This window comes from Pseudonaja textilis, chromosome Z (assembly GCF_049901715.1).
Source record: "Pseudonaja textilis isolate UNSWEBS1 chromosome Z, rPseTex1.2, whole genome shotgun sequence".
Taxonomy (NCBI): Eukaryota; Metazoa; Chordata; class Lepidosauria; order Squamata; family Elapidae; genus Pseudonaja; species Pseudonaja textilis.
Genome location: NC_142008.1, coordinates 85,846,251 through 85,870,915, shown reverse-complemented (window position 1 = coordinate 85,870,915; position 24,665 = coordinate 85,846,251). Strand labels below are relative to the sequence as shown.

At 37.1% G+C, this 24,665-nt stretch overlaps 1 long non-coding RNA gene across 1 annotated transcript; it reads right to left on the bottom strand.

The window, feature by feature from the left end:
• Positions 1–1,376: 1,376 nt before the first annotated feature.
• Positions 1,377–23,955, bottom strand: LOC148124125 (uncharacterized). The gene is made up of 3 exons (XR_015740188.1): positions 23,852–23,955; positions 2,828–2,943; positions 1,377–1,536 (listed from the first exon to the last, which is right to left on the bottom strand). It is a non-coding gene; the product is annotated as an uncharacterized LOC148124125 (long non-coding RNA).
• Between the last annotated feature and the right edge of the window lie 710 nt (positions 23,956–24,665).

The window sequence follows — 24,665 nt, the reverse complement described above, 5'->3', positions numbered from 1 at the left end:
ACACAAATATAATTATGGCTGGATAGCATAGGAAAAAATGTGAGAAAGAGCAGACCAAAAACATTCAGTGAAACAGCAGACCAGGAGATTCTTTATGAAGCAAAATAAGAACAAAAATGCTAAAAGCTAACCATTGGGGGAAGTCTTTTTCTGCTTGGACGGTAAACTTTGTCCTTTGAATTAATTTTTTTTCTTATTGTCACCACTACTAATTGTCCATGGAGTGAACTGCTAATATAAATGTGGGGGTTGTTGGACTGTTAATACAAATTAATCATGCTGCTGTTTTTCATGAGATTTAATGGGTTATCTTTTATTTTTTTTAGATTTCAAAGGTGAAGAAGTGGAGAACAAGTTTATCTTAATGATATTCTTAGAGAATATGATCATCTTTGCTTCTTTTCAATAATACAAATAAGAGCCTTTCTGCTATGTTATATGCTTGCCAACTCTTATTAAGGCTTCCTTAGTTGCAGACTATAAGATATTTATTTGTTGTATTAGTCATGAGTTCACATGTTCCACTGAACTATAATCTAGTTGGTTTGCATAGGAAAGTGTGTGAATGTAACTATTTTGGCTTATAAACTAAGATTTATAGATTAGCATAATATGTAAAGCCAGCTACTGTAGTTTATTCAAATCCTGTTTAAAATTATGTTTTACTGGAATAAATTGACTCCAGTTAAGATAACATTAGAATTCTTTCCAGAGTCAGACTTCACAGAAAGTATGAAAAAATAAAGAGGTGGGGAAAAATCTGAAGGAAAGCAATGCCCAGCTACCAATATCTGGTAGAAGAACAAGAACTTGGAATAAACTTCCAGGTAAACTTGCTATCAATATTTGAAACTTATGAGGCAAATCCTTTGCCACTCATTTGAGAAATGCCCAATTCATTCATTTCATTTAGGTATTTTCCTTAGATTCTTCAGATATTATATATTCTTCTTACTCCGGTTTTAACTACGAGTACAAGGCTAATAAGGCCAAGAAGCTGGCGTGGATCACCAAATAATATTTATTACTGAGTAGGAATTTAATTTGCATCTCTTTGGATTTACTTCATAGAAGTAATTTAATTCATAAAGTTGAAATATAACAAAACTATGGAGGCCCCTTCCCATGCCCTCCCCTTTTCTTGCAGTAGAAAGCAGGAACAATTATTCTTAACCTCCTCCTGTCTGTAGAATTTTCTCCTTTTTCTGGCTAGAGGGAAAAAGTAAGCGTAGATAGAACAAGGCAGCTCTGTGTACAATGATGAAGTTTACCTTCCCCAAACTTCCATTCCTTAAAAGGGTGGATAAATTACCCAAACTACTTTCCACAATGTAGCAGAGTGATAGTGAAAGCAAGGAAAGGATTTTATTTTCATTGATTTATTTAGTCGTGATTTTCTTAGAACAAGTTTCACTTAATCCTGGACTTACCAAGATTTATCCAAGCCATGATTTCCAAATCCATTTCTAATTATGGTTTCACATCCTGGTTTGCAGTTAATCCTTAGCAGCAGTAGCCAGTCAGTCATTGAGCTTCCTGAGACAGAGGCAAACAAACCAAATTATATCAACCTCTGTTATCCAATGTTACGTTAACTTACTTGAATCAAACTCTGTGGGAAGGAATGACGCAGGTATATATTCAAATGTACACAAAGTGCCCAGTTCACTTGTAATTCGAGGCTTAAGGGCATCGGTGGGCTGTGGGGCAGGTGCTGTTTATTTCCCAAAGCACCCAGTGCCAGGTGTTGGCCAGCTTCACTTGTGATCTATGGTTATTACTGGCTCCCAGCAAGCAGACAAGTAGTTTGAGCTAATACCTAAGAGTGTCTGATCTGGTGAGTGAGTCTTTTGGCATGAGGGACAACAACAGGAGACTTTATCATGAAAACTCCCGTTGGTTTGTTTAATTCATCGAACTGTATTTACTCAAAATAGCAACTGTGGCTGGGATTTATTTTCAGTCCCCTAAGGTCAAATTATTTCCCTTCCATGATAAGGGGAAGGAAGAATTAGGGAGGAATGGAGCTGAATGGCCTGCTCTGTTCTAATTCATCAAATATTCCTGCTAAGAGAAGAGACATAGTTCATAGCACTTTGGTAATGGGCCCTGAAACATAGAGAACAATGACTAAAAATAAAATAAAATACATGCCCAGCACTCAAAGCTGCAGGAAAGTTACAACCATGTAAGCCTGTTTCCTAAATCTTTGTACTGAAAACAAGCTTTGACTGATTAAATCCAGAATAAATCACAGTGACTTTTAATAGTGTGTCAGCAAGTTATCTGATAATAAATCAAAACCTTGTCTGTTTTTATTTGCTCTCAGTTCTGATTTCAGCCATAGAAAATTTTATCTGAAGTAATAACAACTGGGTGGATTTTGAGAACAGGTGAAACCTTTCTTGAATCAGGCAGCATTAAAAATGGCTGCTTTCACTTTCTAAAAACAAATCTGGTGTGGTTCAAAATTTTTGTGTTAGTGTTGGGCTTTCGAAAACATCCTGGACTTGCTTCAGTAGATAGTCCAAAACAAATATACTTTTATCTGGTAGCAGGAATAAATTTTATGACTGGTAGTTCTATTACATTATAATGCTTACTGTTGCAGGCTAATGGGCAATGAAATGGAATGAATTGCCATTAACTACTATACGTACTCCCTTTCACGTTCCCTAACTAAAATGTATAACAAATTTTTTTGATCAAGAAAAGAAAACACTAAGCCATGTAAAGATTGGCATTGGAAAAACAAGACATAGCATGTAAATCCATGATCCATGATATGGTGGACTAGAATTCGTAAGCATATCATACAATCACCTACCTGTTATTTTTCAGGGTGGGAGGAATTGCAGCCTATTACATGTAGCTTCTTTATTCCAAATTCTTTAGTAAATTTCCCACAAAGCTGCAAAGTTGGAAATGTTACAGAATTCCAACCTGAAATATAAAAAAATTACTTTAAATAAGAACTTAGGTCTTATCAATATATTAAGCCAACACTTTATTATGTATTGGGAAGTATCTCTCAGTTTTCACTCCGTTCAATCAATTCCTTAAATGACTTTGAAAAAAAATTGTTAAAGATTGTTGAGTCAAAATAGTTACTATTTTTCCACACGGTTTTAAAAAGCGAATTTTTACTGTACATTGCTCACTTTCACCTAATGTCAGCTGTAGGTCAGTTGATTCATTTTTCATCATAGCTTCCTCCATTTGATTCAGCTTCCTACCCTTGCTGACATCATTCTCATCAGATATTGCAATCATTTTCATAAGTGATGTCTAGATTAGTTTATGTGTATTTGATAATCTAACATTCAAATTCACAGTTCCTTGTGCACACTAAAATATTTTTACCTGATTTTAAAACTCTGTCCCACGTTAACTTTGTTTCACATTTCCAGTCTTGATTAATTTTTCTCAACTTTGCCAACTTTAAGATGTGTGGACTTCAGTTCCCAGAATTTTCCAGCAAGTGTATTCAGGAATACTGGGAACTAAAGTCCACACATCTTAAAATTGTCAAGGTTGAGAAACACTGGTCTAGATAAATAGCCCATTCTCCACATTATTTGTGAATATACCTTGTATAAAGTAGCAGAAACTATGGCCCACTGTTTCAGCACCTCTGCTTACCATGATCATAATTGTCCTCCCTCTCTACACAACTCATTCTAGTTACAGCTCTAAAGTTTGACCTTTCCTAGCATATTTCACGGGGAAAAGATATTTCCACCCCTTGTCAATGAGATCAGAGTTCAGACATGATTTGTTGCTTCTTCTTTTTCTAGTGCTATTATAATTTTCCAACAAAGCTAGTTATCTGGATAACTTAAAGGGTAAATCTGCAACTCAAACAGACAAGGGTCCTGAGAAGGAAGAACTTTGTACCATGTCCCTTGCCAGTCAGAGTGGCCAAATTGTAAGATGGGTAATGGAAAATCAGCAGTTCCTTTGTAACACGTGGACATTTATTTAACTCCCTTGTAAAAGTCAAGCTTTTAAAATGCATTTTAGGAGTCTCTGAATAGCTTACAAAAGAAATGTTTAACTTGAACAAAGAACCTTTTATAAGATGCTTACTTATTGATTTTGAATCTTTTCCTCAATCAAATTATACTTCCTTTAAAAAACTTCATTGCTCGTTTTGAAGCTTTGTGACAGAAACAGCTACCTCCATCTATGATCATATAGCAGGAGGAAATTCAATGAAACAAGTTTTTACTATTACATTTTTCAGTGTTAAGTAGCTTCAATCACATGACAATGAAGAAGATTTGTGACTAACTTGTCCACAGTTGTTTCAGCTTGGATGTCATGATTAATGCATCCACATTAGATTTAACAAACAACTACTGATCTTGGCAGTCAATCTAACACGAATAATAAATAATAATATGTGCCCCTATTGGTTATGCTAGACTTTTCAGCAGCTTTGATGTTATCAGTAGTTACAACATATTGACAACCTGCTTGGTATAAGATTCAGGGAGATTTTTTTTCATGATTCCTATTACTCTTTAGTTAGTTAACTCTAGACATTAATTTCAAGAGATTCCTTTATACAACTTAGAGCATTATTCTTTTTGGGCCAGTGGATGCATGTAGATTATTCGTTTATGCACGCACACAAAATATTTGCTATAAACCTGTTTGTGAGAAGACCAACTGGTAAGAATTATTATCTTTACCAATTTTTTTTTTATCTCTTGGATTCTCTCCACTACTTACCTTCCTTTTTGCACATTGGTGTACTTCCAAAGAAAATTGGGCTGCAGCCACTCACATTTATTTTCTAAGAATGCTTTGACAATGTATGTTGAGCCTACAGGCATTTGTGAAAATACAGATTGTTCCTGAGGTTGTTTCTTTCGTTTGCAGATGCTAGCTATTCATTAAAAAAATATTAAAGACTCTAAAAGCAAACAACGCCCAGAAAATACAAAAAAATCCACAGTTCCACCTGGAGCTACAGATATTCTCTTCTATTGGAGACTCTAAAAACCAAAAAGGTCTAGAGGGGCAGCAGAGAGAAACAGGATTCAACTGGGCTGCTTCTCTGCTACCCAGGAGCCATTTCCTGAAGGGAGGGAGACTTGCAAGCTTTTCCCTCAGTGAAAGGCAAGTAGCAATGGCTGGCCTGGCAGGCAGGCAAAAGCAGGCTGCAGGCATGTTTCCCAAAGGGAGGGGGACTTGCAAACTTTTTGCTCTGGTGGAAGAGGCTCTTCCAGCAAGAGCAGTGAGAAAAGCAGCCCAGAGCTGACACGAGCCTCTCCACTGTTCCTTCCAGCTGAGTTAGGCTAATCTTAACCCCAACTGAGCAGCCCTGATCTGCTTGCTCACAGCTAAGCCTGCAAGTCACGCTAGCCCTTCCCCACTGTCCCCGGGCCTACCTGAGCCTTGACCAGCCATCTCTGGATCCCCCCCAGCCTCGCCCAGCCACCTCCGGGGCTCCCTGAGCCTCGTCCAGCAATCTCCGGGGCTCCCGTGGCCTTACCCCACCTACCTACCTGCCCCCCCATCCCTGGTCTTGGCTGGCTGGCTTCCCCACTGGCGTGGCCCCATCCTGCTGACAGTGCTGGCTGGGGCCTACCTACCTACCCCCCATCCCCAGGCTCGGCTGGCTGGCTAAGCCGCCATGTGGTGCTCTCCCAGCTCTCCCTACCACGTGGTGGCTGTGGTGCAGCAAGCTGCGGCGGCAGTACTCCAACAAATAGGGTGGCGGATCCATCTGCCTCCCGTAAGCAGGGCCGCTGCTGCAGTGCCTCTGCTGCCTCTGCTCTCCCAGGGGGCAAAACAAAAGGAAGCAGGCGGAGACGCTATGGTGATGGTGCTGCTTATGGGGGGCAGCCAGAACCAGGTCTGCCACATCTGCCACCCATGGAGTTGTTTTGTGGGGGGCTGAGGGAGGGTGCTGAAAGCACCTCTGCTGCTTACAGGAGGCCTCCGCTTATGGGAGGCCACCGCCGATGCTTATGGGAGGTAGCCAGAGATAGGTCCGCCACTTCTGGCACCCACGGAGGTGTTCTGGGATGGCTGGGGTGGTGCTCAAAGTGCCGCTGCAGCTACTGCAGCTGCCGCATGTGGAGGTCCTTTCTTCCTTTCCCCACCGCCCACTGCTGACTCGCTGTTCAGTTTGTCCCAGACCAGGTGTGTATATATGTGTGTGTGTGTGTGTGTGTGTGTGTGTGTGTGTGAGAGAGAGAGAGAGAGAGAGAGAGAGAGAGAGAGAGAGAGAAGAGAAGAGAAGAGAAGAGAAGAGAAGAGAAGAAAAGAAAAGAAAAGAAAAGAAAAAGAAAAGAAAAGAAAAGAAAAGAAAAGAAAAGAAAAGAAAAGAAAAAAGAAAAGAAAAAGGAATTGAGAGAAAGGAAGAAATAAATAAAGAGGAAAGGAGAAAAAGAAAAGAAAGAGCAAGAAAGAAAGAGGAAGGGACAGAAAGAGAGAAAGAAAGAGCAAGAAAGAAAGAGAGAAAGACAGAAAGAAAGCAGGAAAGAGAGGAAGGGAGAGAAAGAAAGAGAAAGAGAAAGGAAGGGAGAGAAAAAAAGCAATAAAGAGGGAGAGAAAGAAAGAGAAAGAGCAAGAAAGAAAGGAAGGGAGAGAAAGAGCAAGAAAGGAAGGAAGGGAGAGAAAGAAAGAAAGAAAAAGAAATAGAAAGTAAGAAAAATAGGAAAGAAGGGAGAGAGAAAGAGAGAAAACTCTGTGCTATTGTTTTTAATTGTTCCATTATTTATCATATATTAATATTTACACAGTCCCCACACCTAGGGTAATTTTACTGTCTTTCTTTTGTCCAGGTATTTTTCAGGGTTTACAATACATGCATTCAATGTCTATAGTCCAGAGCATAAAATGCATGTGTGTTTAACAGACTTGAAAGGGACTTTGGGGGTCTTCTAGTCCAACCTCCTGCTCAGGCAGGAAAACTTAGGATGCCAAACTCTGAGTAGAGGTCCTGGGAACAGTATTAGAATAACACTTAGAAGGGACCTTGGGGTGAACCCTATACCATTTCAGAGAAATAGCTGCCCAGTCTTTTCTTAAAAACCTCTAGTGTTGGAATACCCAGGACTTCTGGTGGCAAGCAGTTCTACTGGTTAATTGTTCTCACTGTCAGAAAGTTTCTCCTTAGTCTTAGTTTGCTTTTCTCTTTGTTCGGTTTCCAACCATTGCTTCTTGTTTGCCTTCTGGTGCTTTGGAAAATACACCCCCCCTTCTTTCTGGCAGCCCCTTAAAAGCCTGTTGCCTATTACACTCTTGAGCAAAGCATGTGAGCCATTTCCTCCTTTAAGTGGTCCATGAAAGTACATCTATAGCATGTAGATAATGAAGTGAAAAAAAGGGGAACAACATTTTTCCAGAACTATAGAGAAAATTGAGGCTGGGTGTAACAAGGAATGGCTGGGAGGAGAGGGGCCAGGTGAGGCACCACTTGATGTGAGTGACCGAGTTGGTAACGCCCATACAGTCACATGACCATCAAGCCACGCCTAGCCTGTCGTGGCCAGCAAGCCACACCCACCCAGTCACATGACCACCAAGCCACACCCACAAATTAAATCACGCCCACAAAACCGGTTGTTAAGAAATTTGAATTCCACCCCTGCCCTAACAGGCAAGAATTATGTGTAGTTCACAAACTTGAGTGTTTCTAGAAAATCCATTGCTGCATTACTTGTCAGCTGGGATACCGCAGTGCAGGGCATTGCCTTTAAACAGAATTTAGAAATTATAGCTGGCCAGAACACTGTAGGTAAACTATTAGCCAAAGGCAGTTTTAGAAATATAACCTGACTTTAGTAGAACAGCTGTACTGGAATGTATTGAATTTCCAAAGCCAGTATAAAGTGCTGCTCCAGGAGTTTAATGATTTCAGAAGAAAATACATATCGTCCTAATTATCTACTTGCTAAGGTCTTTCTCAATGTAATTGTTGAGCTTACAGAACAGAAATTCCTCCTAAATTATTCTGCTGCATACTAAGTGTGATGACTGTAAAGTACTTTACAAAAAATTTTCCAAGCTATTTGACGTGACAGTTGACAAAGCTTTTCCATTTTATTTGAACTAAGTTGGGCTACAATTTTATTAATCTGTGTTGAATGCATTTGTTTAGTTAGTTGGTGTTGGAGAAAACTCCTGAGAATACTGTAGACAGCGAAGAAGAAGAAAAAACAATGGATCATTGAACAAATCAACCTATATTCCTCATTCAAGGCACATATGACCAGAGTTAAATTATCCTATTATGGGTACATTATGCAAAAAGCCAGCTCCCTGGAAAAGACTGGCAGCAAGGTGATTAGATTTAGTTATTGTGATGGGATCATCATTAGGAGACCTGGAAAAACATATTAAAGATAGATCGTTATGTAGAAAATCATAATGATGGCACATAAATAATTTGAGCACATATTTGATGGAATTAATACTTTCAGTAGAAATAATCCACAAGAGTCTTTCCAGGAAAATATTAGTAGCTAATTCTTAATGAAGATCCAGTAACATTTACCAAGAAGTAACTATTGGGCATGTTAATCCAGATATAATGAGTATCTAACAGAATGTAAAAAAAAAAAGGATAGATGGATGAAACCAGTTAATGAAAATAGTCTAGATAAGGTATGTATAATTTGTTGGTCAATATATCTCTAGTACAGGGTGTCAAACTCATAGCCCACAGGCCAAATGTGTCACGTACTAGCCCCACCCCAGCCCAGTTTAGCAAAGGGGATAAAAGTCCTGATATGTCACATGACACCACCATGAAGATGCGAGTTTGACACCCCATATGGACATAGCATTTGTTCATAAATCATGAATTTAGAAAGACTTCCTGAAAAATATAGTTTATTCATTAATTAATATGCAGATTTAATGGGGAGGTTGACTTTTTGTTTTTAAATAAAGGAACTTCAGAACCAGATGCAATATGAAGCATTTATCCAGATTATTGATTGATTGTTATTACCAGGAAGACCCAGATTCAAGGCTGTATTCAGTTAAGAAAGTTCACAGGTGACTTTCAATTAGTAACTTTTTTCAGCCAAGTTTACCTCAGAGGTGGTTGTTGGGAGGAATAACACCGGAAATGAAAATGTTATATGTAATCTGCCTTTGCATTAAGGCAAAATACAAAGATGAAGAAGATAAAAACTGTTGCTTGTAAATCATGCCTCAGTTATCATCAGTAACAGTTCTGTGACTTGTTTATTATATACAACTCACTGAGTAATTTTTGTAGTTCATTTCTGAGTTAATAACCCCACACTCCCTAAAAGATACAATATATGATTATAAATAGCAATAGCATCTAGACTTATATACTGCTTCACAGTGCTTTACAGCCCTCTTTAAGTGGTTTTCGGAGTTAGTATATTGCCCCCTACAATCTTGGTCCTCATTTTACCCACCTTGGAAGGATGGAAGACTGAGTCAACCTTGAGTCTGGTGGGATTTGAACTGCTAAATTGTAGGCAGCTGGCAGCCAGCAAATTTAGCATGCAGTACTGCATTCTAACCACTGTGCCATCATGACTCTTAAATCAGCATAAAGCTTTTTTTTTTTTTTACCATTTACCATTTTCATTGAGTTGTAAAATAAAATAAGATATAAAATATAAAAGTAAATAGGAAAATGGTGAGGAGGAAGAGAGGGAATAGAAATGAGGAAGGATAAGGAAAAGAAAAAGAAACATTGACTTCTGACTCTTTCTGTTGCAGTAAAATAAGGCATTAACAGGGAATCACAACTTTTTGTTTTTTCATAATAATATGAGCAAGCCATTTCTATAAAGATCTATCAATCTAATCGGTAAAACCCAAGATCAAAGCTTCATTCTTTTCCACTTCAAGCACAAAGTTCAGAAGTGATTTCCATGTGGAAACAAATGTACTTATATTCTTTTTGTTAATCAAAATAGTCAATTTTGCCATTTTAGTCAACTCCCATCAACTTCTGCAACTATTTGTCCATGGTAGGAAACAAAGTGTCCTTCCATTTTTGTGCATCCATTTTGTGCATTTTTGTGCTGTTGTCAACCTATACAGTAACAAAATTCCATTTTTTTTTCTCCAGGACTTTTTCCACTAGGCTCAAAAGGAAAAGTTCTGGTTTCATCTTTATCTCCATTTTCAAAATGGTCTGTATTAAAATATGAATCATAGTCCAATTTTTTTTTGCTTTATCACATGTCCACCATAGATGATAAAAAGTTCCTTCTTTACTTTTACTCTTCCAAGATTCATTTGACATATTTTTATACATCTTAGACAACTTATCTGGTGTTAAATACCAATGACGCATCATCTTATAGAAATTTTCTTTTAGATTATAATTTAATGTAAATTTTAAACCCTTTGTCCATATATTTTCCCGTTGTTCAAGCATCACATTATATCCAAAATTTGTTGCCCACTGAATCATACATTTTTACATGTTCATTTTCCAAATTCAATTTCAATACATTTTATAGATCTTAGCGATAATATGTTCATTTCCACATGATAAAATTTCCAATTTTTAACAGTCAGATCCATAGCATTTTTTATCCAGTTTAAATACTTCTTTCAGTTGTTGATAAGTGAACCAATGGCAAACATAACCTTCTGATTCAATTTCTTCCCTCAGCTTTAATATTGGGTCACTAGAGTTGAAAGATAAAATTTTATCATAGGTCAACTACCAGTTTGGCTTTACCATCATTTCTTTTTCAAAGAAAGTTGCCTGGGGTGACAGCCAAAGAGGCAACTTCGTAGAGAGTCTTGTTTTATATTTATTCCAAACTCTTAGGATGGCAGAAATCAGCATAAAGCTTAATGCACTTGATGAAATAGATTCCAGGCCACAAAAGCAGATGCCTTAATAAATGTTTTTGGTTTTAAAGTGCTGCAATATCTTATTTTTTACAAAGGTGAAGTTTAAATTTCTCTCTGTGTCAATCACAGAACCTCGTCCAGCTTATTTGTACTTTATTTTCCCATATATAATTTTAAGAAAAAAAATAGTGTGCACAATATGTGTAGAAATATGCTTTGTAAAAGGCATTGAATAGGAATATATTCTCAGATTATTACAATGGCACATAAAACAGTGCAGAGTTTTAAGTTTTGAATAATTGTGAATAGGTTTCTTCCATTGAAACTAATATGTTGTAGGAATAAACATGTTTAAATGATTTCAAACTGATTTTAAATCAAATTCTTAACTAACCATAGAAACTTTTGAATGAATATTCAATTAATATTTTGAATATTTTAAAACTATGCTGAAAATTCACATAGAAATAATTTTGCTGTAAAATTATATCCAAAGACAATAGAAAACTATTGGACATCTTTTGGGATATCCATCTAATTCCCAGGATTCTGATCATAAGGTATGCCCTAAAATACATCTTGAAATCCTTTGCTTAGTACAGAATTCCACAGCCAATGAAGACCTACCAATAAGCTTCTGCAGATCTATAATTATATGCTATTTTTTCTATACCTTTTAGCAAAGAATAATTGTAGATTCAGACTCAGACTGGAGCTGCATTTGGAACAAGTTAGACATATATATGAGGAGTGGGGGTGGAGTGTATATTTTTATTGGATTTGAAGGCTTTCAAACTTCTGCATGGGTTGCAACCTCATATAACTTAAAGAAACTCTGGGAGATAAATTGTGGACTATGCATGAAGACTCCACAGATATGTGTTTCTTGGCATCAGGATATATGTGGTCAACATTTTGAGGTTTGCAAGAACCAGTCATAAAAATTGTAGGTACAAGGTACAAGACACATTCTAGTCTGGAATGGTATAGGATCTCTTGCCATGGGCCAAGGGTTGGACTAAAAGACCTCTAAAGTCCCCTCCAACTCTATTATTCTATATTCTCTGTGCTACTTGTGGGTTGCTAGTACAGGTCCTCCTTTAGACCTGAAAATATGTGGTTAAATAGACAATTAAAAATAACTTAGTTGGAAAAAAGATACTCCTTACATTAGGCTTGTTCTACCTGTGGCTTGTGGGCCACATGCAGCCTGGAGAGATAGTGATTTTATATACATTAATGTTAATATATATTTTATATGTGATCCAAGACAATTCTTTACTCAATATGGCCCAGGCAAGCCAAAAGGTCAAACACCCATTCCCTAAACAATATTCCTTCTTCTAAGAACTCCACTTGAATTCCTTGCGTATACGAAGAGTCAAGGGATGGATCAGATAGAAAAAGCTCCATCAAATTCATGGATATTCTAATCTTAGGGATTAGAATGATCTTCCATCTGTTACTTCCATCCAGAACTGGATGCAGAATTCCAACTATCTCATGTGACCTTGAAAGTATGCCTCTGTTGATGCAGCCTAGGACTGCACTGGCTTTTTTTTTTTTTTGATAGCTGCATCAAATTGCTGGCTCATACTTATGTGACAGTCCACTAGGATACCCAGATCCTTCTCACAGTTACTGCTATTGAGCTAGGTACCACCTTCCCTTATCTATAGCTGTGCATTTGGTTTTTCTTGCCTAGGTCTAAAACCTTAATTTGCTCAGAACTTAATTTTGTTAAATGGTGTTCATGTTTATCAAGATCCTTCTGAATCTTAAGTCTATCTTCTAAAATTTTAGCTATTACTCCACCTGATGTCATCTGTAAATTTGATGAATTCCACTTCTGTCCCCTTATCTAGAACACTTGTGAAGATGTTGAAGAGCACTAGGCCCTAAGAAGGCAGATGACAGAAAGAAGGTGCACATTCTTCCACGTAGATGTAGTTCCATTGGGAATTACATGTTGAGTTGGTCAGCCAGTTCTGAACCCATCTGGTGGTGATGCTGTCTATCCCACATTTTTCTAACTTACAAAGAAGTAGGCTAACCATTGGAAACAGTGTCTAAACTGATAGAAAATATTGAAGAATATGGACAGGTGGCAGGATTAAAAATAAATAAAGATAAAACTAAGATGTTAGTCAAGAATATGACGGAAAAACAAAGGAAAGAACTGACAGATAGATTGAACATCCAGATCACAAATAAAGTGAAATATTTGGGAATACAGCTGATAGCAAGATGTGGAACACTAAAGGAAGATATAAACTAAAACAACAAATTGCGACAGACTTGGAAAAATGGAAAAATTTACAATTATCTCTAATAGGGAAAATATCTACAATCAAAATGAATATACTACCAAGGATATTATACTTGTTTCAGATGATTCCAATTGAATTAGGGAAAGATTACTTTGAGGACTTAAACAAAATAATGTTGAAATATATATGGCAGGGAAAAAAGGCAAGAATTAAAGTAAAATTGTTACAGGATGCTAGAATGAAAGGAGGTTTTAAACTACCCAATTGGGAATTATACTATCATTGATGTGGATGAAAGAATGAATCATTTTGAGAAATACTAGATTTTTAACATTGGAAGGTCATGACTTACAATTGGGGTGGCATGCATTTTTACGGTATAAGGAAAGCAGATTACATGGGTATTTTAGGAGACAATTATATTCGAGATGCTTTATTGTCATCACGGGAGAACATAAGGAAACAACATTATATGAAAATACCAGTCTGGCTATCAACAATAGAGGCATTTGCGTATCCTATTGTTTTCAAAATGGAACACATAGTTAGATATAGTGAAATTTTAAATGAAAGGGGTGAACTCAAAACAAAACAAGAATTAGATGAACAAGGGATAACGATGAATTGGTGTTCATATGAGCACATTCTAGATATGATAAAGATAGTAAGGCAGAAGGGTTTTACAAAGAACTTACTGAATTAGATAAAATTGTAACAGGTACTGAGGAGAGGATGATTAAAAAATTATATGGTTAGTTATTAGGAGTGAAATTAGAAGAACAAGTTAAAGAAACAATGATTGCTTGGGGGAAATTTTTTGGCTATGGAATAGATCTAGAAAAATGGCAGAAATTATGGACTAGAACCTAGAAACTAACAATGTCAACAGCGTATAAAGAGAATTTGTATAAGATGTTTTACAGGTGGCATTTACCTCCAACAAGACTAGCAAAGATGTTCAAGGATAAATCAGTGAAGTGTTGGAAATGTCATCAGATACCTGGATCATATTACCATATGTGATGGACATGTGTGGAAGCTAAAAGATATTGGTATAAAATATACACGTGGCTGGAAAAAATGACAAAACAGCATATAGTTTTAAAACCAGAGACATTTTTATTGAGAATTTTACCTGAAGGTTATAATAGAGAATTGACATACTTGGTTATTAATGTTTTAACTGCAGCTAGAATTGTATTTGCTCAAAATTGGAAAAATGATAAAATTCCGATAGAGGAGGAGGTGATTAAGAAAATAATGGAATGTACAAAAATGAGTAGATTAACATTAGCAATTAGAGAGCAAGAAGAAAAAGAGTATTATAAGATACGGGATTTATTTTACCAATGGTTAGATAGAAAAGTAAGAAATTGAAGTATAATAGCAATGATATTTTACAATTGATTGTTTTGGAATAAATTATAAGATGAATTAAAATTAGCAAGAACTGAGATTTGCTCTAAATGTGGATTTGAAAGTCTAATGATGATGCAATAATATAATATGACATGGAAAGTTGATTAATGCAATATGAATGTAAATCTAAGAGGAAAAGACTATAGATATTGTGCACAAGAAATGTATACCAACCGACATACTGTATAATTGAAAAAAGGTTTTGTTGTTTTATTGTTTATGTATGTTTATGTTTGTTGTTAAAAATAAAAAATTTTTTGGAAAAAAACCCAGTAGGCTGTGGTCCACTTTGTCAAATGCCTTACTGAAACCTAAATAAACTATGTCCACTAATTTAATTACTTTGCCAATGAAAGCAGCAAGTTTTGTCTGGAATGATCTATTTTTGACAAACCCATGCTGATTTCTAGTAATCATCTTAATTGTTTCTGTGCATTGATTGATCATCTTTTCCAGGATTTTTCCAGATATTGATGTCAGGCAGATTGATCTGGATTTGTTAATGTTTAATTATAGATATAAGTTGCTTATAGTTTTTCAGTATCTTGTTTCGTTCATGTGTATGTACCGTTAAAGGTAAAGAAGATTTCTTTAAGAACTGCTGCCTGCCTAAGTTATTTTGTATTTCTATATGCCCTCATAGTTTTCTCTCCCTCTCTTCTGAAGATGATGCCAGAAATCACAGGCAACCCCCGCCCCCCAAAATCAGCTCCCTTTCCTAAGACTTCTGAAGTGAACAGGAGTTAATCTGTTTGAAGTGCAGAGACAGCCTCAAGGTAATGAGCCCATCCCATTTGCCTTTAAAATGGGACTGGCACTGTATTTTATAGGAAATGCGGTGGTAATATATGCTAATAAATACCTTCTGGGCTTAATCTGAGTTCAATTCTAGAACTGGTTTCCAACAAAGAACATGTGAATTATCCTTGTGCACATGCAGGGCAGATTTCCTTCATGGGAAATGGAGAGTTCCCATCTTTGCAGATGCAGAATAAAAGGCTGGAGTCTGGAAGGATTTTTTTTTCAGTGCATTGAATAGGAACAATGCACTTTTCTCATTAGTGGTACTCAATATTTAACTTCTCTAAACAAAGTAGTAAACTTTGTCCAGTAAAGCCAAGGAGAGGATCTCATCTGCAACTGCAGTTTTCTTCATAATGAACCTTGCACTACTTTCAAAACAACGACAACTGATTTGACTAGAAACCTTGTATAGATTTTTTTTGCTGAAAAAAGAAAGAAATGACATGATCATTTATGGATTTAAAGAATTAGAAAGATATGAGTTAAATGAGCAGCTGAAGGGACTTGTATAATATCTAAAGGGAGGAGTTATTATAAGACTGTAACCATCTGTTGAAAAGAAGGTCAGAAGTCATTTACTTAACCTTGGCTTTTTTCTACTCTTTTTTCATTTCTTGCATTTTTTTCCTTTCCTTCCTTTTTATTTGTCTTTTATTCTATGGAAAGTACTTCTAAAACCACTTTAAAAAATCTTTAAAATTAAACAATTATTTATTTATATATGTTCTCTGCTTGTCCAATCAAATAAATTTGGGGATGTAGGCATTTGTGAACTAAATCTGTACGTGACCTTTATATATCCTGGCTAGCTGACTGACTAGCAAGAATGATACAAATCTTCCTGCAGAAAATGTAGTTCCCAGAAATTTTAAAGAGACTGAATATGTGCACCCAAATATGCACACCAACTTTCTTTAATCCTACTTAACAGGTAAAATTAAGAAAAGTTGGTGTGTATATTTAAGTGCACATGTGAAGTCTTTTTAAAATATTGAACTAGTTTCTAATATGCCATTCTTTGACAAAATGCTAAAGAAGTTTTGTGAATCCTTTTTTTTTAAACAGAGGAAAGAGATGGTTTTAGACTCAAGTTTTAGGGTCTAGACCAGAGGTGTCAAACTCAATTTCATTGAGAGCCACATCAGGGTCGTGTTTGACATTGGAGGCCCAGGTGGGCGTGACTGGGATGGAGGTGGGCATGGCCTTCTGCCAGTGAAAACAGAGCTCGGAGGGGGGCTGCATATGAGATAAAAATTGTTGAAAAATTAACCTAATGTTGAAATCATAATATATATATGCAAATTTATTTCCCAGAGATAATTGCATTGTTTTCATGAAGATACATCACCAGTATTATATAGGGAGGTAAGATGCTGCTCATATAGTGATATTTCAGTCCTACCTGTGGAGATACTGCCTGAATAGAGTTAAAGATGATCATAAATGTAAAGCTAACCAACACAGAATGAGTAGTTTCTTAAAAATCCAGGCAACTAGTTCAGGGATTTTCCTGAAGCCAACATGTAATCTTAGCTGTAGCCAGCAGTGCCTTATAAATATCATTAAATAAATAAACTCAAGTACCTTTGGCATTATCTACAGTGCTGTTGCATTAACAATATTCATTTCTGGAAAGCACAAATTTGTAAATTCTACTTACATCAAGCCTGGGCTAGGGTAATACACTTTCCACGAAGCTGTCTTTGAAAAATATATGGAAGCTACAAATGTAGCAAAGAACTCTTTCACCAAATCATTACACTAGTGCCAATTTGTTTTTTGGTGCAGTTCAAAAAATTTGTGATGAAATTTTGAAAATGTGAATGGGTTATAGCATAAAAACTTGAAGGAGACTTTTTATCCCATACAGGGCTGCAAAGTAAATGAGTTAATGTTTTAGAGGCCTTCTTGGACATTTCAACAATCTCAGATGCTGGAAACTGATATTAAGCAGAAAATCCTTGAATATCTTGGAATGTTTCCATTTAGAATAAAGCTGGAAAGGACCTTAGAGGTCTTATATTCCAATCCCCTCCTCAAGCAGGAAATTCTATACCATTTCAAACAAGTGACTGTCCAATCTCCTCTTAGAAATCTCCAGTGATGAAGCACCTATAACTTCTGTGGGGAAGCTGTTTCATTGATTTAATTATTCTCTTGGAAGTTTCTCCTTAATTCCAGGTTTAGTATTTAGTATTTATTTAATTTGTCAATGGCTTACAAGATACAGGTATAAGAATAAATATAGTTTTGAATACATGAGATAGATACTTATAAGAGAAATAGAAAACAATAGGACAGGGACGGTAGGCACGATTGGTGCGCTTATGCACACCCCCTACAGGCCTCTTAGGAATGGGGTGAGGTCAATAGTAGACAGTCTAAGGTTAAAGTTTTTGAGGTTTGGGGAAGAAACCACAGAGTCAGGTAGAGTATTCCAAACATTGACCACTCTGTTGCTGAAGTCGTATTTCCTGCAGTCAAGTTTGGTGCGGTTTACCTTGAGTTTGTATCTATTGTGTGCTCTTGTATTGCTATGATTGAAGCTGAAGTATTCATTTGCAGGTAGGACATTGCAATGTATGATTTTATATACTATAATTAGATCGGACCAGAGGCGACGTAGTTCTAGGTTTTCTAGGTCTAGAGTTTCAAGTCTGGTGGCATAAGGTATTCTGCAATGAGTAGAGGAGTGGAGAACTCTTCTTGTGAAATATTTCTGAACTTTTTCAATTGTGTTAATATCAGATACATGATATGGGTTCCAGACTGATGAGCTGTATTCAAGTACAGGTCTAGCAAATGTTTTGTATGCTCTAGTTAGTAGTGTGATATTACCAGAGAAGAAGCTATGTAGGATTAGATTAACAACTCTTAATGCCTTTTTGGCTATGCAGTTACAGTGGGCTCTAGCACTTTGAGATGAGTACTCCAAGGTCCTTGATTAGTTTCCTTCTATTGCTTCTTGTCCTGCCCTTAGGTGCTTTGGAACATATGTTGACTCCTTCTTTGTGGCAGTTCCTCAAATATGGAACATTAATGTCATCATCACTGCTACTCCTTTTTTTCTAGACTAGCCATACCCAGTTCCACGCCTTTAATCAACTTAGTTGCTCTTTTATGCACTTTTCCCAAAGTCTCAACATCTTTTTTGTAATGTGGTGACCAAAACCGGATGCAGTATTCCAGGTGTGGTCTTACTAAGGTTTTATAAAGCGGTACTAATACTTCATGTGATTTCGATTCTATGACTGTTTATAAATAAGAATTGTATTAACTTTTTTTGGCTGCTGCTGCATACTGCTGGCTCATATTTAAGTCATCATCCTGAGATGGAATTTTGTGGTATCTCACTGTTTCCTTCCTTCCATGGAGATGTAGCACCATTAAGGACTACTTGTTGAGTATGATTTGTCAGCCAATTACAAATCATCTAGTTGTAATGCTGTCTATCACACATATTTATAGCTTATCAAAATGTTGGTTGTGGTCTATTTTGTTGAATGCCTTACTGTAATCTAAATATACTATGTCCACAGCATTTCGCTGACCTACTAATTTAGTCACTTTGTCAAAGAATGAAATAAGATTGGTTTGGCATGATCTGTTTTTAACAAATCTGTGATGGCTTCTAGTCATAACTTTATTTGTGAGATCCTATCTCAATCATTTTCTCATTAATATCAGTTTGGGGACGCATGCTTGCAATTTTATGATACTTTAAACACTTGTTTAGGGTTTTTCTCCCCTAGGGGAGGTGAGATAGGGAAATTTTGATTGCCATTATATCACCATTTTCTTTGCTATTTCAGGTCTGAATTTTTAATATTAGTTTATAAACTGGCATTGATAGCACTGAACTATGCAAATATAAAGAGATAGTAATGTTTTAAATTATAATAGCAGAATGAAAAATAATGCAATAACAATATTAAAATAAATCCTTGTTCAGGAGGACACAATGTTTATTTCTTAACAAGAAAGTAGTATTTCCTAATTTAAAGTCATGCCAGAGCCAGAGCCATAAAGAGATTAGGAAAGTGTTAACCAAATACGGAAGGAATTAACACAGCTACTGTCAGGCTGCCTTCCACATCACTTGTACTGCAGTGTGCCACAATCTTGAGCGGGAGGGGAATTGGGTGTGTTTGTGGCTAAAAATGCTGTTTGAAAAAAGGGGGGAAAAAAGGGAAAGACCAGCATGAATAGGAAGCGGAAGTATGAACCAGTTTCATCTGTCCATTTCAAGGACTTTTGGGTGCCCAGGACCTGGGAATGGAATGTTACTACTTCTCAAAGTATCCTGTTCTTATAACATTCAGCTACCACCCTGATGGACTCTGGTGAACTGGTCAAAGAGAGGGCTAAGGGTTTGAAATAAGGTAACAGTTTGTGTGGGTTTTCTTTAGACCTGGCCTTGTTTTTGCTGCATCCAGTTGTCTCTAGTAAAAGAGTCTTGTAACCTTCTGATGGAGTCAAGCGTCTTTCTTTTCTAGAAAGCCAACTAGAACAGGGCTGACAGCTACAGATTTGTAGAAAATATAGAGTCACACTTGGTTTCTGTTACTATTGCATAACAGAACTTTTTTTTAGTACTCTGTGACTCAGCATCCTGATGTACATCATAACTTTCTATGTATTTATTCTATAGCAGATTGTTCTGGCAGTGGGAAAATTAGATCACGTAGACAGTACTACAATAGTAAAAACAATAAAGATTAGTGCATTAATTAATACACCAATGGTTTCAAAAAATAAATCCAGGACTCTTCTTTAGGAAATACATATTTATTTCAAATGACATGATCTCAAATTCAAGTGCTTGTGGGCCAATGTGGATCATTTTATCCAGAAAAACAATTTGACAATTCTGTCACTTACTGAAAGGAAAACAACTATTTTAAGCAACAGATTTTAAAATCTATTTATTGACCTGTTTAAATTACACAGGCACAAATTCACAAATTATGTAGGACAGATCTGTGAAATAGGATACTTCTGGGTTTGAAAGGCTAAGGAAATGTTGGCTAATCCCATCTTACCCCTTTAGCACTATTTGTCTCCTAAGAATTTGTGCCAAAAGATTAAGTGGTCTAGTGGTAGAGGGGAACCGGGTATATAATTAGCAAAAAAAAAAAAATCTTCTCATATTCTGTCACTAGAGACTTAATTGAGATCAAAGATGTTCTTTCATTTGTGGAAGATCAAGCCAGGATCTAAAATGTTATCACTTTTCCCTCGTGAAATGTATGTCCACACAAGAGGAAAATGTAAATATTGCCTGTTGAAAATACCCTATCACGATAACACCTCATTTTAAACTATGCATGTTCACACACAAATTCCACAAGAGAATTATTAATGACCCTTCTATTAAAAGCCCTTACATAAACAAAATAAAACATCTCTGAACTATATTAAAACTCTCAGTGAAATCCAGTAAAAACTAAGCCCTAAAAAAATAAGGCAACAAAAAAGAAAAAAGTAGCATACAATATCCTTGATATGTAACGGAGAAAGATGTTTCATAAACAACTTGGCTATTGGGTCTTCAAGTTAATCTCATAATAAATGGAGCATCTTTAAAAAGCCATGATTTTTCTTTTGGTTCCTGCAATATTCTGCATACCTACTTTATTAGTGTCAGAATATATTATACCTTCTTCCAAAACCAACCAACCACCAACAGAAGAAAGATTTTAACACAGAGGAATTATTATACAGTAAATCCTCATTTAACAGTCACAATTAGGACAGGCAACCTGGTCATTAAGCAAATAATTGCAAAGTAAGGCAGCAATGGTACTTATTTTCTTACTTCAGATTTCCTTTGGTTTATAAATTTGCAAAGATCATAAAAGTGAGATTGATTGTAAAGTTACTCTTTCATCACCATTGTAACTGAATGGTTTCTAAATGAAGCACTTGTTTTCTTTCCAACAAATGAGAATTATTATCTGTACATATGTATAGTGCATTCAAAAAATATTCAGACCCCTTCGTTTGTTAATTCTGTTATGCTGCAGTTTTTGAAAATTATTTTTTCTCACTAATCTACACTCAATGCCACATAATGACAGAAAACAGAATTTTAGAAATGTCTGGAAATTTATTAAAAAGAAAAAACTGAAATATCACATTGGCATAAGTATTCAGACCCTTTGTAAAAATCAGTAAAATTTAACTCTGGTGCCTTGATTATTGCTGACATATTTCTAAACCTTGATTGGAGTCCACCTGTGGTAAATTAAATTGATTGGGCATGATTTGGAAAGGCACATACTTCTCTATAGAAGGCCTCACAGCTGACAATGAATATAGCAGAGCAAAAGCCTTGAAGGTCAAAGGAACTGCCTGCAGAGCTGAGATAGAATTATTTCTGCTGCACTGAAGGGGAAAGTGGCTTTCATAATTCTCAACGGGAAGAAGTTTGCCACAATAAGGACTCTTCTAAGAGCTGGACACCTGGTCAAACTGAGGAAGTGGGGGAGAAGGGCCTGAATAAGAGAGGTGACCAAAAACCTGATGGTCAATCTGAGCTCCAAAGATTATGTGTGGAGACGGGACAGATTTCCAGAAGGACAATCATTGTGGGGCTTTGGTGCAGCCTGTTTATGGCCAGGAGAGTATTGCTGGAGGCCAGGGAGGCCAAAAACAGCCATGAGGAAGACCCTCACAGGGCTTCATTTGGGCCCATTTTCAGCTGAGAAAGTGATGCAGGAGGCCATGGAGGCTGAAAATGAGGCACCTCCCGCTCCTCATTTTGACCTGCAGGATACTGCAGGAGATGCCCATCCTGTCTCTCCCCGCCTCCCACCCCCATCCCTGCCAGCCCATGGAGAAGAACTACAATGATGATCCAGTCCTTGAAATCCAATTTGGCACCCCTGGGCTAGACGAAAGCCTCTTCTCAGTACAAAACACATGAAGGCCCACTTGGAGCTTGCAAAAAAAAAAAAAACCCTGAAGGACTCTGAGACTGTGAGGAACAAGATTCTCTGGTCTGATGAAAACAAGATTGAACTGTTTGGCCTCAATTTTAAATGTTACATCTGGAGGAAACTAAGCACTGCTCACCACATGCCTAATACCATCCCAACAGTGAAGTATAGTGATGGTAATGTCATGCTGTGGGTTTTTTTCTTTTTTTGCAGAAGCAGGGACTGGGAGACTGGTCAGGACTGAGGGAAAGCCAAATGGAGCAAAGTACAGGAATATCCTCAATGAAAATCTGTTCCGTGGCTCTCAGGACTTCAGACTGGACTGAAGGTTCACTTTCCAGCATGACAAGAATCCTAAGCACACAGCCAAGACAACACAGGAGTGGCTTAGGGACAACTCTGTGACTATCCTAGAGTGGACCAGACAGAGCCCTGACTTGAACCCTATCTGGAGGGATTTGAAAATGGCTGTCCGCCAACGGTTGCTATCCAACCTGACTGAGCTTGAGAGGATTTGCAAGGAAGAATGGCAGAAAATCTCTCAATCCAGGTGTGCAAAGCTTGTCATGTCATACCCCAAAGGACTGTAGACTGTAATTGCTGCCAAAGGTGCTTCAACAACTGGGTGAAGGGTCTGAATACTTACTTATGCCAGTGTGATATTTCAGAGTGTTTTAAACATAAATTTACAGACATTTCTAAAACTCTGTTTTTCCTTTGTCATTAAAGGGTACTCAATGTAGATTAATGAGGGAAAAAATGAATTTCAACAACTGTAAAATCAGGCTGCAGCATAACAAAATTGTCAAAGGGGGTGTGAATGTTTTCTGAATGCATTGGAGGTCCTGTGCACAATGATCCCTTGTGTCTTCCAAATGGAAAGAACCTCTAAATGGCTGAACCATTTGGTTTTTGATCTTTGCAGATGGACTGCTTCCATCAGTACTAATCAAATCCATTACATACCTCCTCCAAGTTTGTGTTTGGTCTCTAACTATACATCTTAATAAAAAATTAATTACCTTGTTACAGCTTATTTTGTGGGGGGAAAAACCTCCAGGCTTAATCTGCAATCGTCCTGTAATTTATCAAGAGGTTGAAAGGAGATGAAGAGGTTCATAAAGTTGTCCTGTCTTTCTTTCGGGTGTGCAACTTTCTGATAAGGACTGTCAATGATATCTCTTCCACCACAGCCCTTTTTCTACTCATCTTGTAGAATAATCAACAACCACAGCTGTAGATGTGACTTCATTACACAAAATAGGCTCCTCTAAAGCTAAATGGGGCCTTTTTCATTGTTTTGCAGCCCTCCTGCTAGCCAATTCTTCAGATCTATCAGGAAAGTGGATTGGCAGAGGAGTTTTTAACAGCCTTACCCCAAAGGGCAGGAAAGTTCTATGCCAAAACCCCACCCCAACGAAATCAGCTTTCATCGCACAGCTAGAGGATAAATGTGGTTTGTAACTGGATTCACACCTGTTTCGCTATGCAAAAGGTTCCACATCTCTCCTCTTTGAAATATATTAAAAACAGAATAAGCGCAATAACTAAACATAAACCTATCAGTAATGTATGAAAAATAGATTAGAAACCTACTCATCTCTCCAGCCTGCTATCCAGTGTGAGACCATTCTTATTTTCATGAGTATCTGTGTGCAAGAGGAAGCGAACTGCTGCTTTTGCTGAGAAGTTCTCTCTCTGTATGTGTGTGAATGTGTGTGTGTGTGTGTGTGTGTGTACGCCTCCTTCTTGTGCTTGTGGTTAAGAAGGGAAGGTTTTGCAGTCTTTCTGTCTGCAAGCGAGGTAAGAACTTAATAGCAAGGAGGCAGGAGCAGTGCAACTGTAGAGTTGAATTTCATATGAAGTGGCTGTAGATTTAGCAAATATTTATTAAATGTACCAGTACCTGGAAGATTAAAAATAGAGAAATACTATCATTTATACAAAATTAGAAGACTGAGAAAAAATAAACTTGGGAAACTCTCAAAATAGGAGGAATAAATAGGATTGAAATAAAAGATGGTTGTGAGCCCCTTTATCTTATCCTCTATCGGCTGTTTCCTCATAAGGCAGGTTGTTTAATTAAGAATTAGAATTTCAGTCAAAGAGAGCAAGGGCAGATGGAGGAGGTGATTTTGGCAGGAATGCAAAGCCCAAAGGCAGGGCTAAGCCAGGGCGTGTTGGAAAGACACGCAAGGACCTTGAGTGCATGTTAAAGATTTACTGCTCAAGGTCAGTAAGATATGGAAGGAGGGAGCTCTTGTTTGGTAAAAAGAATAAGAAGACCCACCTCAAATGCTGCCCAAGCCAATGCTGTTCTCACAGTGTAAGAGGAGGAACTAAACTCGAGGAAGAAACAGGGAGGGCCTAAGGGTCACAAGAACTTGGCTAGAAATTTGATTTCTATAAG